The 18,771-nt window shown below is 38.6% G+C and overlaps 1 non-coding gene across 1 annotated transcript; it reads right to left on the reverse strand.

Moving 5' to 3' along the window:
- Positions 1-215: 215 nt before the first annotated feature.
- Positions 216-322, reverse strand: LOC141654336 (small nucleolar RNA R71). The gene has a single exon (XR_012547896.1). It is a non-coding gene; the product is annotated as a small nucleolar RNA R71 (small nucleolar RNA).
- Between the last annotated feature and the right edge of the window lie 18,449 nt (positions 323-18,771).

The raw sequence follows: 18,771 nt of genomic DNA on the forward strand, positions 1-18,771 counted from the left end.
CATTCTCATATGGAAACCTTTTGTGACTATTGTGATGCGATTTCTCAAACCGGTGTAACTCAAGACCAAATTCGATGGGTCTTATTTCCTTTTTCTCTAATTGGCACCGCGAAACAATGGTTGAAGGGCCTTGATAAGGCCACTCTCGGAATTGATTCTTGGAAGAAGTTGGCTCTACCTTTCTACAAAAATTCTACCCACCGGAAAAGACTAACATGCTAAGAGCTCAAATTACGGGTTTTAAGCAAAGGGATGAAGAATCTTTGTATGAAGCTTGGGAGCGGTTCAAAGAAATTTGTCGCTCATGTCCTCACCATGGACTTAGCGAGTGGTTCTTGGTACAACAATTTTGGAACGGTCTATATGAAGATTCAAGTAACATTCTCAACATGGGATCAAATGGAATGTTCACCGAAGTTGATGACAATCAAACATGGAACAAAATTGAGGAAATGGCGGTCCATAACTCACAATATAGTAGACCTCGCAAGGCTACTAGAGGAGGAAAGCATGAAGTGGACTCCGTTACTCAATTGGGTGCTCAACTTAGTGCCCACATTGACACAATCAATTTGAAGTTTGAAAAAGCTATGGTTAGACTTGAAGAAGCCTCAAAATCACCAAAGCATCATGTTAATGCCATGACGGCATCTTCATCAATCCCAAGTGGGATATGTGAGAATTGTGGAACTTTGGGACATGACCAAAGTGAATGTAGGGGAACAAATGAACAAGTGAATGCTTTCCAAGCATACAAGAGTGGTACCCCTTATTCCAACTATTACAATGAAAACACCAAATTCCATCCAAATCTCTCATACAAAAGCCAAAATGTTCAAAATCCTCAAACAACATACACCCCACCTCCCATGAGAAACCAAAATCAAAGACCCTTTTACAACCAAAACCAAGGTTACCAAAATCAAAATTCATACAATCACCAAAGTGACCAAGGTTTTGATGTTCAAAAAGCGGTCCTCCAAATGCAAAAGAATCAACAAGAATTTTTCACTCAAATGCAAAAAGATAGTCAAGCAAAGGAAACCACCATCAACAACATCCTAGCTCACACCAAGATGTTGGAAACCCAATTGACTCAACTAGCATCTTCAAGCTCACAAAGACAAAAAGGGCAATTACCACCTCAAGGTAATCCCTTAAGACATGAAACGGTTAGTGCCATTCACTTGAGAAGTGGTACAAGGTATGAAGCACCGAAGAAGCAAGTTGAGGATGAAGTTGTGGAAGCTAGTGATAAAGAAGGAATTGTGCAAAACTCCAAAGATGGAGAATCATCAAAAGAAGAAATTTCAAAGAAAAATGAAGACAAGGTCAAGGAGAAGGAGCCCATTGTGATTAGACTTCCTTTTCCAAGTCGTCAAGCCAAGCCCAAATTTGATGACCAACTTGGAAAGTTTATGGAAATTGTGAAGAATTTGGAAGTCTCGATTCCTTTCACGGAATTAATCAATCACGTGCCGGCCTACGCGAAATACATGAAAGACATCCTCACAAAGAAGAAGTCGATCCGGAAACTTGAGACTATCGCCTTCACTAAGGTGAGTAGTGCAATACTTCAAGGGAGTTCACCTCCAAAACTAAAGGATCCGGGAAGCTTCTCAATACCGTGTACCATTGGCGACACCACAATCAACAAAGTCTTATGTGATCTAGGGGCTAGTGTGAGTGTTATGCCGTACTCGGTGAGTAAAAGGTTGGGGATGGGAGAGCTTAAATGCACTCCAAATGGCCGATAGATCGACGAAGACACCATTAGGGATATGGGAAGATGTTCCCGTACGAATTGGGAAGTTTTTCATCCCGGTGGACTTTGTCATTGTTGATATGGAGGAAGATTCCAACATTCCAATCATTCTAGGAAGACCCTTCTTACACACCGCGGGTGCGGTGATTGATGTAAAATATGGTGAGCTCACTCTAGAAGTGGGAGATGAGAGTATAACTTTTAATCTTGACAAAACTATGAGAGCTCCCCGTTTACATGAACCGTGTTTTATGATCGATCATTATAGTCGGAAGGATGAAAGGAAGAAGTCGGAACTCCAATGGAAGAAGAAAATTGAAGATGCTCCATTCAAAGAGCAAGCGAATTGTGACAAGGAGAGCTTGCAAAGCTCATCAAAATCAAGCAAAGAAGAAGAGGATGGCCTCATTGGCCAAGAAGAAGAAATGGGAAAGTTGTCTCCACCAAATCAAGAGATTTTCAATGATCAACTTAATGAAGTTTGTGGTCTTTGGGACGACGAATTTGAAGGGATTTTTAATCCCTACATTGGTAATGCCATCGATCAAAACCAACAACAAGGGCCAAGGTCTATTGAAGACCTCTATCATGACAATGAACAAGCGTTTGATTACTTTTTCAAGGTGTTGAGCAACATCAACAACACCTTGAACATGCCCCCTTGACAACTCATCAAAAATGAGAGTTTGGTGGAGTCCTCCCTAAACCACCATTTGTAAATATTTCTAACTCCCTAACTTGCATTTCAATTCTTATATTGCATCTTTGTTACTTTTGGATTTTTATACTTTGATCGAGATAATTGTCTTGTTTGAGAGAAGTGAGGGAGGGACTAATGATTTCAATTGATGTGTAGTGCTTTAGCTTAGTGTGGGGATGGCAATTGCCTAGGCTATCCATGCCTTAGTAGTGCCCCCATAATGAAGAACACGAGATATGAAGAAGAATGGAAGAATGACAAGGGATATGCATTGTACACGGATGGAACTGAATCCGGGTACAAAGGGGTCGAATCCGAGCGGATTCAGGAGAATCCGCCCGTTTTCAAGCAATCCGGGATTGTTGGGTAGAAGACGCACGTCCTGAAATGAGCTGAACTTTTGAAATTTTTGACTGTCAGCGAATCCGGGCGTCCTGCATCCTAATCCGCCCGTCTTCAAAAATCCGCCCGTCCTGAAGGGAAGACGCCCGTCTTCTTGGCTGAGGAAAACAAGAAAAATCCCTGTAAAGGAATCCGCCCGTATTCTGCAGAAGACGCCCGTCCCGTGTTTGCAAATCCGAGCGTCTTCCCTAAAAGACGCCCGTCTTTAGGCGAGTTTTTCCCAACCCAGAAAAGGCAGAATCCGCCCGTCCCGAGCAGAATCCGCCCGTCTTGCCCCTGCAGTTCAAAATTTTCGGGCTTTATAAAACCCCTCCCACCTTCATTTCTTCATTCCTTGATTCATAACACTACTCAAAACCCTCAAAACCCTCATCCTCTCCATCACAAAAACAAAATTCCTCAACAACATTCACCAAAATCAAACAAAAACATCCTTTTAACAAGAAATCAATCACTCCTTTTTCAATAAAAATCAAAACCAAGCACAAAATCTTCAACCTTTGAGTCGATTTTTGAATTCATAAAGGCAAAGCCTTCCATCTTTAAATCGATTTGGGTACACTACTAATTGAAGATTTTTCACTCTTTTCTTGGTTTAATTCATCAATGGCAAGGACTAAGGGAGCAACAAAGGCAACAAAGGCAAAGGCACCAAAGGCAAAGACACTTTCATTAAGGCAAAAGAGTCTTCAAGCAAAGAAAGCATTGACTATGGTGGTAGCAAACCCAAACTTGGAAGTGCAACAACAACAACAACCTCCCATGGGAGCAACAACATCTACTACTCCGGAAATTGATCAACTTGCAAACTATCCGGAGGTAATTTTCATTTCCAAAACCCATAGGGACACTTTTGCTAAGTTTGCTAGAAAATCATTTCAATCCACCAAGTTTATTTGTGAAGATACCTTAAATAAGTTGGGTGTCCTTGAGCAAACTAGAGCCTTCTTTAAAGCCATGGGGTTGGAGAAATTGTTTGAATCAAAAGAATTGACATACCCCTCCCTTACCTTAGAATTTTTGAGTTCTTTGAAAGTTAACAAGGTTGAGACTAGGGAGAACCTCGAGTTTCGTCTAGCTAATGTTAGTAGATGCATCTCCTTTAAGGAATTGGGTGAAGCTTTGGGTCTTAGTGATGAACCGAGTTATTTTAAGAATGTTGGCAAGTATGACCCCGACCCTCTTTGGGAGGCGATTTCCGGAAGGAAATTTGAGGACATTCATGCGAGTCGTGCTCTTTTAGTCCACCATCCGGGCATAAGAGTATGGCACAAGGTCATAGGAAACACCATCATTGCAAGGAAAGATACCAACCATTTCACCAAACTTGATTTTGTTCTTCTTAAGTCGGCTTTGAACCTTGGAAGAGTACACACCAAGCCTTTCAACTCTCTAAGGCTTTTGGTAGATAGATGGCTCAACATTGATTGTGGGAAGAAAGGCACTACCGTTATTGTGAATGGTGGCCTAGTCACTATCCTAGCTAAATACTTTGATCCTAACTTCAACAAAGATAACAAGTATGAGGCGAAAGAGGGTGGTCATCTCGTTGATATGCATACTATGATACACAAGTACAAGTGGGTTGCCCATAACCCTCTTGACACCAAGTATGGATGGCTCACTAGTGAGGCTAGATCTTTCACTTTGCCTTCAAAGATTTGTCGATTGAGTGTCCACCGGACCAATTATCTACTTCCCCTTTCAAAAGAGGCCGAGTACATTATCCGACAACAAAAGGGTGAACTTGAAATGCCCTCCTCTTCCATTGTCACACCACCCTACCCTTTCGAGTACCAAGAGTTCAAGCCGGAAGGTGTTGAAGCAAGAAATGATTATTTGACTCTTCTCATGCAAGCAATGCACAAGCAAGCCTTTGAGGATCGGAAAAATGCTTACTTAGCTCAATATCCACCCCTCCTACACTTAGCTAGGCAAGGACTACTTGACCCATCATGTCCTTTGCCTAGTTGGGCGGATAGAGAAGTCCTCTTTCCGAGTGCATCTAGGGTTGTTCCGGGTGATAATGAGGTTGTCGGTAATGAAGAGGTTTATGATAACATTGATGAGAAAGCAAGTGAAGAAGGAGAAGAGGATGGTGAAGAGGATGGTGAAGAAGAAAGTGAAGAAGCGAGTGAAGAGGGAAGTGGCAATGAGACCACTTCTAATGAGGAAGATGATGATAGTGATGATATGATGGAAGATTAGCAAGCTTTGGAGGCTCCTACCCTCTCAAGGTTTGTCTATTTCTCTCTTTGTTTTAATTATTTTTCTTGATCATTGTTGGAGTAGTCCTAGCACCATAGAGGACTCACACCTCGGTACTTTTGAGGTGTTCTCATTTTATTGTTCCCACTTTCAAAATCCAAAATGACAAATTAGTTTCATGCATTGCATAGTGTGTGCATGAACTACACCCATCCTTAGGACATTAGCAATAGTGTCTAACTCGGTTTGGGGAAGTTAATGCATACACAACGGGAGGTAATCTAAATTATCCTCTTCGTCATAAACAAAAACCATACATCATGTAGTATAGATTAGTGTAGCTTGCATTTAGTGTAGAAATCATGCATCATATTTGCATAATTTCCCATCATTTTGGCCATTGAGGACAATGCCCATATTAGTGTGGGGATGGGGAATTCTAACTTAACTTTTATTTAAAAATCCAAAAAAATTGAAAAATTTCGAAAATCCATAAAAATTTGAAAAATTGAAAAACCCAAAAACATGTTTATTTTCTTTTATAGTGTAGTCTTGTATATATTATTGTATATATTGTGTTTGTTCTATCCTTGTTCACATTGATTGACTACGCCACATCGGAGACATGAGGATCATGAAGACCGCATGGTATGATCTTTCCAATCTCCTTTTTCCTCTTTATGTTAATGACTATGTGGCTTTATTTTGATTGATGCGGTATAACAATGTGAATTTAGGACTTGCATTTAGTTTACATGTCATATTAGTTGATAGAATCACTTGCATTAGGATGTATATAATAGTTGCATCATGGCATGTAGTTGCATTTAGATAAAAAGTTTTGAAAAGTGCCTAATTGAGAACTTTGACAAGAGCAACTAAGCCATTATAAATACTTTTTAAACTTAAGACTTTGCCTACTAGAATGGTTGTAAAACACTCTAGATTGTGTCATACTAGTGTCTTTTGACCCATGACCCAAAGCCTAGTCAAGGGTTTGCATGTGAGTCACCTATCCAACTCCGTGATGCGATGTGGACTTGGTTAACTTGTCTAGGTGACCTTGATTGACCTTGTGGTAAGGCAACCCAAAAATACTTTCTATCAATAAGTTTGAAGTGCTCATTTCAAAGAATTTTGTCATGTGGAAGTAATTTATTGCCAGGGAAACCTCAAATGTTATGAAATGTTAAAATGTTGAGAAATTTAGTTGTTTTGATGGAGGCGTACCACTTCGATGTGCTTTGGAGAGGGATCCATTGAATTGGGCCCCCACACGGTTGTGAATTCGACCGCCCAAAGACAGAGTGACTATCACCCCGAAAAGCTATTGTCTAGAGGTTAACCGGTTGCCTAATAAGCGATTGGCGAAAGCAAAGGACACTAGCCCGGAAGGGACAAACCCCATCTTAAATCTTTGAAATGTGAAAGTTGAATGAGGTCAATTTTGAATACTAGTCATATCCACCCTTTGTTTATAACGATTTGAGCATTTCATTCCCAAAAAGCCTTTTTGTCAAGCCACTTTGTCGAGCTTGGGACGATCCATGACCTTTACTTTTGTAGAGAATTCGAGACTGTCATGTCATATGCTACTAGCATCATAGGGATCATCATTCCACCACCATCCGATCGCCCTTGACGAAAGCATTTGGAAATTGAGGACGAAAGTAGTCTAGTTTAACACCATTTGGAGGTGATTTAGTGCCATCCTCTTAGCCTTAGTAATTTGTTGAACTAGTATTTGTGAAGGATTATATGCTCTTAAATTTATTCTCTTTTAGTTGCCTCCGCCACTTGATGAGGAAGTGGCTATTCCTTTTGTAGACGCATCCATTATTTGATTTTTGTATGCTTAATGTTTGGATGTGTCGCCATTTTGGCAAGACCCACCTTGCCTTGCAACAAGGCATCCTACCTCATGGTTGTCTTGTTGTGAGTTGAAGGGGCGGAGTGAGACCCGCTAATTGTCTCATATCGGCTATGTTATTAGGTTAGTTTAAATAATGGTCCTTGTGACACCCCGCGCTAAAGCGGAAGATATAACTAATAAATTAAAGCGGAAATTTGTGAGATTTTAAAAACTTTTTATTATAAGCTACAGATTAATACGCGGGTGCCAAAAACGAAATGAAACAAATACTACAATAGACAAATTTAGGTTATTACAACCCAAGACTAGAAGGCGGGGAAAAGATATCCCACGAATAAACATATAAGGGGTTTCTAAACTATAAACTAAGGTCCAAGGTTTTAGTTCTCGCTAGCCCACACGTCTTCCCCACGTAAGCATCTTCACCACCTATCATTCATGTAAACATGAACGCATACGATCGGTGGGGAGTAACTCAAGGTTCTCCCGGCCCACAATATGTCGAAATGCAGGTAACAAACAACACTTAATCAAACATATTAAACATGCAACATATGTGAACAATGAAGAATAAGGAGATATAATGAACAATCGTGGTGAAACAGGTATAATACTTTCTTAGTAGAATAGGCATGGTGTATGAGGATGAATATGCAATCAAGGAAATAGAATCACCAAGTCGACCAACCCATATTGACCGACTCAACAAGTGTAAGACATATACTTAGTATGAACTCACAAGACAAACCATCTAGACTCCAACCTCTTGGTAGGACGACGATCATAATACGGTCCTAGTCTAAACCTCGGATCCGACTCTCGGGATGGACGTCACCCGATTCGACAAACGATATACCAATCGTATCCAAGACTCGAAACATGGCACACACTCGTAACCAAAGGTCGAGTAACCTCTAATCGGAAACATGGCACACACCCGTAACCAAATGTCCGAAGAAAGGCGGAAGGATATCCTAATTCAGAAACATGGCACACACCCGTAACCAAAGGTCCGAAAGAGGAAAGATAACCCAATCCGGAAACATGGCACACACTCGTAACCAAAGGTCCGAAAGGGGTAAATAAGGAATGTCAAGTCGTCACACAATGTAAAACGTCACACTTGAGTCACAATAAGAGTAAGAGTGATCAAGCAAGCATAAACATGATAGAACGTCATATGACACGGGATCACTAATGTCACATTCATACTTATGGCTTGCATCTCACCATAAGTACGGATGGGAACATTAATCCCAACGATCATATCGCAACTAGAGGGCTTATAGCTCACCCCCTAGTATCCGATAGGACCGAGACTCTCACAACAGAACAATACAAGGCATTATCAAGAATATGACTCTTCACAAATAACTGTTTAATAATAAATAACTCATACTTGTTTTATAATAATAAATATTCCATTTTATGATTTAGCGTGCCGGTTAAATAAAATACCATGAGTGACAATGAATAATTCACGTTACATGAAATTACGGAATAAAATGTAACAAAGCTCAAGTGACTCATTTATGAGCCCAACATGTGAACCATCATAAGCCCAAACAAAAAAGCAAAGGGAGCCCAACCAAATTAACAAAACAAGCCCAAACAAATGAACACTTCAAACCCAAATGATAAAACCTCACAAGCTTCCCTTGATGATACATAACAAGCCCAAAAGATGGAATATGGTGAGCCCAAATGAATAAATGTGTAAAAGAGCGATATTAACGAATTACGTTATATAAAATACGAGACGGTTATTTAATCATATTTTAAATAAACCCAACTAACGGCAAAGCAATTTATGAATATGACTAGCCCAATTTACCAAATATAACTAGCCCATTTACTAAGACCAAATGGGCCCAAAAAACTAAATCGAATGAGTCCAACAAAATAATTATGTGAAAGAACGATATTAACAAATTGCTCTATATTAAACACGAGATAAAACCTAAAGAACCGCAAACGGACTATTCACAAGCCCACACCTTAAAAACTGACCCAATAACTAATGGCATAAACCAGCCCAATTGACAACCATAATCCAGCGGCCCAAAGGCTTCCCATGTAAACAGCCCAGCCATCTGACATATCAAACAATGGGGAAGGGAGAGGAGAAAACAGGGGGGCGTATGAGTGCATACTGCATACCCTGCCCCGGGACTAACCCAAACAACCAGCTCCTACAACCACCTACACAAGACAGTCCAGTGTAGCCTAAAATCAGACCGTGGACAGCTCTTATTGCAGCCCCACGACAGTGTCAAACTACCACCGTTTCCTGCCCAAAGCAGAACCAAAAAGGCAGGCTACCCGACTCGACTAAACAGGCCGCGCCGAGACACTTGACACGATATTTTCGACTGGAAACAAGACGAAGCTTTCCCAATAACACGAGTCCTAGAAGGTGATTTTTGACATTTAAGGGCGACACAAAAACAGTCCCAACATGTAGTATACGCCCGTCCTCAAAACTGTCCCACGGACCCGCCAAGGGACGAGCCAAAGTGCGAGCCGCGACGGTTGCACAAACCGACCTGGAAACTCCTTCTTCTTTGGCGGAAAAACAGGTACAAAGCGGACCCAACGACCCTATTCTAAGACGGAAACGAAAGTAAAATATAGACGGAACAAAGCGCAATTAAAATCAGAGGCCGGAATCCAAAATCCAGCAGCACCAAACGCAAGCAAACGGCCTCATACTCGCTAGTCTACCTCCGACTACCGTATGTCAATATACGACCATTATAATACTGTCACCGAAACTCATTCCCAGAATTTAGTTAACATAAAAGGCAACAATCTAAGTGAGGAAAACATAAAGAATCCAGCTTTAAGGTGAAAGAGTGAAAAACCAAGTACAAGGGACGAAATTTCGACATGGTTGTCGAGTAACCTATCACCGTTACCTCTAACGCTCCTTATTCTTCGAATAAACGGTCCCCAAAGCTTCAGTATCCCACCGGGTCTTCGAAATCTTCAGTAAGGAGCAAGAAAACTAAATGGTTGAGGCAAAATCCGAGACTTTAATAAGACGGCGAAAAACAAAACCATCACAAAAACGAGTCTTTCTTACCTTGAAAGTTGAAGGAGGAAATAAGGAGGAGAATGGTGCAAGAATTATGGAAAAAGATTGAGAAATGGAGAAGGGATCCGGGTTTTGAGTTGACGAAAATGGAGTACGGTCCCTGTTTGTTGCTGCTAGTTATTGTTGTTGTTTGCAGGTCAGACGAAAAGAGAGGAAAGAAGGAGGAAGGGTGGGGATGCAGAGGACACGGTATCAACAACAATAATAATATAGTAATCCGAATAATATATATAATATATATAATAATAATAATAATATATAAAATGTGGGGTGTGAGTGAGTAGGTGTATGAGTGTTGTTGAATTTTGATTGGTCGAGGTTAAGGATAGTCTTACATATGAAAATGTGACGGTCTATAGCTAGACGGAAATTGAGACAAAGATTATTATTATTACAGTCACTATTATTATCCGACCAAAAATATGTATACATTTACTCTTATATAAATTTTGCCTCAAAAATATAATTTAATAATACGTATTTTTATAAAAATGAGCTTTTATAAAATACGTTCATAAAAATCGCGTTCGAGATAAAATTAATCAAATTGAATAATACAAAATTATAAAATAAAATAGTCAAATGGTTTAATAAATTTTGAATGTCAAAATAGGAAATTCGCGGGTGTTACAATCACCCCATCTTTTAAAAAAAATTCGTCCTCGAAACTTGAAAGTGGAAATGAAAGGTTATAGAAATACATCTGAACTTTTAAAATCGGTAACCAAAACATTTGAAAGGTTACTTATCGTAAGAATTAAAATTCTTTCAAGAGTTTCAACTAAAATTTTCCGACAGAACCAAGTCGAAAGGCAAATCATTTGTACAAATCAAAATCAAAACACTTTCAAAAACATTAACAGAGAGTTTTCAAAAGTGTAAGTTTCATTCATGGAACGAAATTGCTCTTGTCGTGCACACAAGAACGCTAACCTTCCAAGTCAAAGACAAATTCAAAACAAAATCATTCGCCGACAAGTGTAGAACAAGTTATTAGACGTCTCCAATAACGAGTCCTATCATCCGATCAACGTCAAAATCAAAAGAAAAAGGCAATCCAATCAAATTTTCTCTGGTAAAAGCCAAGATAGGAATGAAGATTTCTCATTTAAACTCAAAAGTGAATCAAATTCCTGAAAATATAACATTATGCTTTGACAAAGAAATCATAAATAGGTTAAAGTTAACAGAAATTGGATAAAATTTAAAGAAATCACAGGTTTAGCAATTAAAATCATGATAAAGAAGTCTATACTCAAAGGACAAATATGGGGTTAAATCAAATTTTCATTTTCAAACCTTTAAAATAGGTAAAGTTTGTAAAAGTAACATCAACTTTTAACAAGTCAAAAATGGTAGCTTGAAATTTTAGACATTGTAATAAATGAAAGGCAATTTAGACAATCATAAATACCAGGTACGCTAAGAGAGTCCAAACTTAACCAACAAAAAGAGTTATGATGAGCTTCATAGGGTAAGAAATGAAGTAAGGTCAACAAGGATGTCAAAAATAAAGCTTCATAGGTTACCGGCATCAAACTTAAAGGAGGAGCATAATTAAGCGAGAAAGAGAGGTATGAATGATAACGCTCATGGTCAAAGAAGAAGGGAATTAGACAAGAAGGAAACGCCAAGTACTCGAATCCAAAATAACAACATCATTCTAAACGGTTCCGAAAACTTCCCAACAACAAAACTTATGACCAAAACACTCCCAAGGATTTCCTCAAAACACTCATGTTACTTCATCCTAAGCAATTCCGTGAAACAAGGTACTCCACTATAAGTGTGATCTCATCACTCCAAATCCTCAAACATCCACAAACAACTTCCACAAGATCAAGGTCAAAACTTCCAACAAAGCTACACTCACATCCAACTAGTGTCAACCATGAGTTCTCAAAATAGTAAAACCCTCAATCAAAAATCTCAATACTAAGCTCTAAATTCCAGAAAAGGTTCCTCAAATATTCCACAAGGTTCTCATTTCAAAACAAGGTAGTAACAAGTCAATCCAAAGTTTTCTTTCATTAAAGTCCACTCTACTACACTCATCTACCTCAGGTCAAGTACTAAGCACTAGTGTCCCAAATATAAACGACAAAGCCAAGTTCTATAACCCTAGTAACAAATGCAACTCACACCTAACACACATAACACACAGAATCCACCAATCAAGAATACTCACTTTATCAAGGATCTAGGTATAAGACCCATCAAGTATGTCTCATCACGCTACCTAAGTCTTTCCAACACCAAATCCTCTCAAAACCAGGTTTAAGGGTCAAACACAACGATCTCCTCAAAAGTCAAATTTCCAACCAAGGTCAACATTCCTCAAAAGAAAGAGTACCATCAAAAAGGCATTAAGGGAGGATAAGCAAGGAACAAAGGACAAGTTAGGAAATACAAGAGTGGCTTACAAGGAAAAAGGAAAGAGGATTTAGAAGAAGGAAAAAGCATCAAGAAGTGAAGAACATGGCATGGTACATAAAGAATGAGATACATCTTCATAGAAGTAGAAGCGTTCTTCAAAGGTTGAACAAATCTTCAATCCTCAGTAATAGGCATCAACTCTTGATCACCACATTGGTAAGTTTACATTCATTGATCCAAGGGCACAACAATTATTAAATGACAATCAACAAATATGTTAGAGCCTATCAAAGAGCAAACATAATACAGACTACCACCTTAGGTCCTTAAGTCTACCCATCTCTCATTCATTATTCAAGGTCAAGTTCAATTTAAATTCGGGGTACACGTGTGTGCGTCGGGAGCAACATATGCTCTGATACCAACTGTGACACCCCGCGCTAAAGCGGAAGATATAACTAATAAATTAAAGCGGAAATTTGTGAGATTTTAAAAACTTTTTATTATAAGCTACAGATTAATACGCGGGTGCCAAAAACGAAATGAAACAAATATTACAATAGACAAATTTAGGTTATTACAACCCAAGACTAGAAGGCGGGGAAAAGATATCCCAGGAATAAACATATAAGGGGTTTCTAAACTATAAACTAAGGTCCAAGGGTTTAGTTCTCGCTAGCCCACACGTCTTCCCCACGTAAGCATCTTCACCACCTGTCATTCATGTAAACATGAACGCATACAGTCGATGGGGAGTAACTCAAGGTTCTCCACCACAATATGTCGAAATGCAGGTAACAAACAACACTTAATCAAACATATTAAACATGCAACATATGTGAACAATGAAGAATAAGGAGATATAATGAACAATCGTGGTGAAACAGGCATAATACTTTCTTAGTAGAATAGGCATGGTGTATGAGGATGAATATGCAATCAAGGAAATAGAATCACCAAGTCGACCAACCCATATTGACCGACTCAACAAATGTAAGACATATACTTAGTATGAACTCACAAGACAAACCATCTAGACTCCAACCTCTTGGTAGGACGACGATCATAATATGGTCCTAGTCTAAACCTGGATCCAGACTCTCGGGATGGACGTCACCCGATTCGACAAACGATATACCAATCATATCCAAGACTCGAAACATGGCACACACTCGTAAAAAAGGTCGAGTAACCTCTAATCGGAAACATGGCACACACCCGTACCCAAAGGTTCGAAGAAAGGCGGAAGGATATCCTAATTCAGAAACATGGCACACACCCGTAACCAAAGGTCCGAAAGAGGAAAGATAACCCAATCCGGAAACATGGCACACACTCGTAACCAAAGGTCCGAAAGGGGTAAATAAGGAATGTCAAGTCGTCACACAATGTAAAACGTCACACTTGAGTCACAATAAGAGTAAGAGTGATCAAGCAAGCATAAACATGATAGAACGTCATATGACACGGGATCACTAATGTCACATTCATACTTATGGCTTGCATCTCACCATAATTACGGATAGGAACATTAATCCCAACGATCATATCGCAACTAGAGGGCTTATAGCTCACCCCCTAGTATCCGATAGGACCGAGACTCTCACAACAGAACAATACAAGGCATTATCAAGAATATGACTCTTCACAAATAACTGTTTAATAATAAATAACTCATACTTGTTTTATAATAATAAATATTCCATTTTATGATTTAGCGTGCCGGTTAAATAAAATACCATGAGTGACAATGAATAATTCACGTTACATGAAATTACGGAATAAAATGTGACAAAGCTCAAGTGACTCATTTATGAGCCCAACATGTGAACCATCATAAGCCCAAACAAAGAAACAAAGGGAGCCCAACCAAATTAACAAAACAAGCCCAAACAAATGAACACTTCAAACACAAATGATAAAACCTCACAAGCTTCCCTTGATGATTCATAACAAGCCCAAAAGATGGAATATGGTGAGCCCAAATGAATAAATGTGTAAAAGAGCGATATTAACGAATTACGTTATATAAAATACGAGACGGTTATTTAATCATATTTTAAATAAACCCAACTAACGGCAAAGCAATTTATGAATATGACTAGCCCAATTTACCAAATATAACTAGCCCATTTACTAAGACCAAATGGGCCCAACAAACTAAATCGAATGAGTCCAACAAAATAATTATGTGAAAGAACGATATTAACAAATTGCTCTATATTAAACACGAGATAAAACCTAAAGAACCGCAAACGGACTATTCACAAGCCCACACCTTAAAAACTGACCCAATAACTAATGGCATAAACCAGCCCAATTGACAACCATAATCCAGCGGCCCAAAGGCTTCCCATGTAAACAGCCCAGCCATCTGACATATCAAATAATGGGGAAGGGAGAGGAGAAAACAGGGGGGGCGTATGAGTGCATACTGCATACCCTGCCCCGGGACTAACCCAAACAACCAGCTCCTACAACCACCTACACAAGACAGTCCAGTGTAGCCTAAAATCAGACCGTGGACAGATCTTATTGCAGCCCCACGACAGTGTCAAACTACAACCGTTTCCTGCCCAAAGCATAACCAAAAGGCAAAGCTACCCGACTCGACAAAACAGGCCGCGCCGAGACACTTGACACGATATTTTTCGACCGGAAACAAGACGAAGCTTTCCCAATAACACGAGTCCTAGAAGGTGATTTTTGACATTTAAGGGCGACACAAAAACAGTCCCAACATGTAGTATACGCCCGTCCTCAAAACTGTCCCACCAGACCCGCCAAGGACAGGCCAAAGTGCAGGCCGCGACTGGTTGCACAAACTGACTGGAAACTCCCTTCTTTGGCGGAAACATAGGGTACAAAGCAGACCCAACGACCCTATTCTAAGACGGAAACGAAAGTAAAATATAGACGGAACAAAGCGCAATTAAAATCAGAGGCCGGAATCCAAAATCCAGCAGCACCAAATGCAAGCAAACGGCCTCATACTCGCTAGTCTACCTCCGACTACCGTATGTCAATATACGACCATTATAATATCATCACAAGAAACTCATTCCCGAATTTAGTTAACATAAAAGGCAACAATCTAAGTGAGGAAAACATAAAGAATCCAGCTTTAAGGTGAAAGAGTGAAAAACCAAGTACAAGGGACGAAATTTCGACATGGTTGTCGAGTAACCTATCACCGTTACCTCTAACGCTCCTTATTCTTCGAATAAACGGTCCCCAAAGCTTCAGTATCCCACCGGGTCTTCGAAATCTTCAGTAAGGAGCAAGAAAACTAAATGGTTGAGGCAAAATCCGAGACTTTAATAAGACGGCGAAAAACAAAACCATCACAAAAACGAGTCTTTCTTACCTTGAAAGATGAAGGAGGAAATAAGGAGGAGAATGGTGCAAGAATTATGGAAAAAGATTGAGAAATGGAGAAGGGATCCGGGTTTTGAGTTGACGAAAATGGAGTACGGTCCCTGTATGTTGCTGCTAGTTATTGTTGTTGTTTGCAGGTCGGGACGAAAAGAGAGGAAAGAAGGAGGAAGGGTGGGATGCAGAGGACACGGTATCAACAACAATAATAATATAGTAATCCGAATAATATATATAATATATATAATAATAATAATAATATATAAAATGTGGGGTGTGAGTGAGTAGGTGTATGAGTGTTGTTGAATTTTGATTGGTCGAGGTTAAGGATAGTCTTACATATGAAAATGTGACGGTCTATAGCTAGACGTAAATTGAGACAAAGATTATTATTATTACAGTCACTATTATTATCCGACCAAAAATATGTATACATTTACTCTTATATAAATTTTGCCTCAAAAATATAATTTAATAATACGTATTTTTATAAAAATGAGCTTTTATATAATACGTTCATAAAAATCGCGTTCGAGATAAAATTAATCAAATTGAATAATACAAAATTATAAAATAAAATAGTCAAATGGTTTAATAAATTTTGAATGTCAAAATAGGAAATTCGCGGGTGTTACAATCACCCCATCTTTTAAAAAAAATTCGTCCTCGAAACTTGAAAGTGGAAATGAAAGGTTATAGAAATACATCTGAACTTTTAAAATCGGTAACCAAAACATTTGAAAGGTTACTTATCGTAAGAATTAAAATTCTTTCAAGAGTTTCAACTAAAATTTTAAAATGTAACCAAGTCGAAAGGCAAATCATTTGTACAAATCAAAATCAAAACACTTTCAAAAACATTAACAGAGAGTTTTCAAAAGTGTAAGTTTCATTCATGGAACGAAATTGCTCTTGTCGTGCACACAAGAACGCTAACCTTCCAAGTCAAAGACAAATTCAAAACAAAATCATTCGCCGACAAGTGTAGAACAAGTTATTAGACGTCTCCAATAACGAGTCCTATCATCCGATCAACGTCAAAATCAAAAGAAAAAGGCAATCCAATCAAATTTTCTCTGGTAAAAGCCAAGATAGGAATGAAGATTTCTCATTTAAACTCAAAAGTGAATCAAATTCCTGAAAATATAACATTATGCTTTGACAAAGAAATCATAAATAGGTTAAAGTTAACAGAAATTGGATAAAATTTAAAGAAATCACAGGTTTAGCAATTAAAATCATGATAAAGAAGTCTATACTCAAAGGACAAATATGGGGTTAAATCAAATTTTCATTTTCAAACCTTTAAAATAGGTAAAGTTTGTAAAAGTAACATCAACTTTTAACAAGTCAAAAATGGTAGCTTGAAATTTTAGACATTGTAATAAATGAAAGGCAATTTAGACAATCATAAATACCAGGTACGCTAAGAGAGTCCAAACTTAACCAACAAAAAGAGTTATGATGAGCTTCATAGGGTAAGAAATGAAGTAAGGTCAACAAGGATGTCAAAAATAAAGCTTCATAGGTTACCGGCATCAAACTTAAAGGAGGAGCATAATTAAGCGAGAAAGAGAGGTATGAATGATAACGCTCATGGTCAAAGAAGAAGGGAATTAGACAAGAAGGAAACGCCAAGTACTCGAATCCAAAATAACAACATCATTCTAAACGGTTCCGAAAACTTCCCAACAACAAAACTTATGACCAAAACACTCCCAAGGATTTCCTCAAAACACTCATGTTACTTCATCCTAAGCAATTCCGTGAAACAAGGTACTCCACTATAAGTGTGATCTCATCACTCCAAATCCTCAAACATCCACAAACAACTTCCACAAGATCAAGGTCAAAACTTCCAACAAAGCTACACTCACATCCAACTAGTGTCAACGATGAGTTCTCAAAATAGTAAAACCCTCAATCAAAAATCTCAATACTAAGCTCTAAATTCCAGAAAAGGTTCCTCAAATATTCCACAAGGTTCTCATTTCAAAACAAGGTAGTAACAAGTCAATCCAAAGTTTTCTTTCATTAAAGTCCACTCTACTACACTCATCTACCTCAGGTCAAGTACTAAGCACTAGTGTCCCAAATATAAACGACAAAGCCAAGTTCTATAACCCTAGTAACAAATGCAACTCACACCTAACACACATAACACACAGAATCCACCAATCAAGAATACTCACTTTATCAAGGATCTAGGTATAAGACCCATCAAGTATGTCTCATCACGCTACCTAAGTCTTTCCAACACCAAATCCTCTCAAAACCAGGTTTAAGGGTCAAACACAACGATCTCCTCAAAAGTCAAATTTCCAACCAAGGTCAACATTCCTCAAAAGAAAGAGTACCATCAAAAAGGCATTAAGGGAGGATAAGCAAGGAACAAAGGACAAGTTAGGAAATACAAGAGTGACTTACAAGGAAAAAGGAAAGAGGATTTAGAAGAAGGGAAAAGCATCAAGAAGTGAAGAACATGGCATGGTACACAAAGAATGAGATACATCTTCATAGAAGTAGAAGCGTTCTTCAAAGGTTGAACAAATCTTCAATCCTCAGTAATAGGCATCAACTCTTGATCACCACATTGGTAAGTTTACATTCATTGATCCAAGGGAACAACAATTATTAAATGACAATCAACAAACATGTTAGAGCCTATCAAAGAGCAAACATAATACAGACTACCACCTTAGGTCCTTAAGTCTACCCATCTCTCATTCATTATTCAAGGTCAAGTTCAATTTAAATTCGGGGTACACGTGTGTGCGTCGGGAGCAACATATGCTCTGATACCAACTGTGACACCCCGCGCTAAAGCGGAAGATATAACTAATAAATTAAAGCGGAAATTTGTGAGATTTTAAAAACTTTTTATTATAAGCTACAGATTAATACGCGGGTGCCAAAAACGAAATGAAACAAATACTATAATAGACAAATTTAGGTTATTACAACCCAAGACTAGA

Source organism: Silene latifolia, chromosome 4 (genome assembly GCF_048544455.1).
Source record: "Silene latifolia isolate original U9 population chromosome 4, ASM4854445v1, whole genome shotgun sequence".
Lineage (NCBI taxonomy): Eukaryota > Viridiplantae > Streptophyta > Magnoliopsida > Caryophyllales > Caryophyllaceae > Silene > Silene latifolia.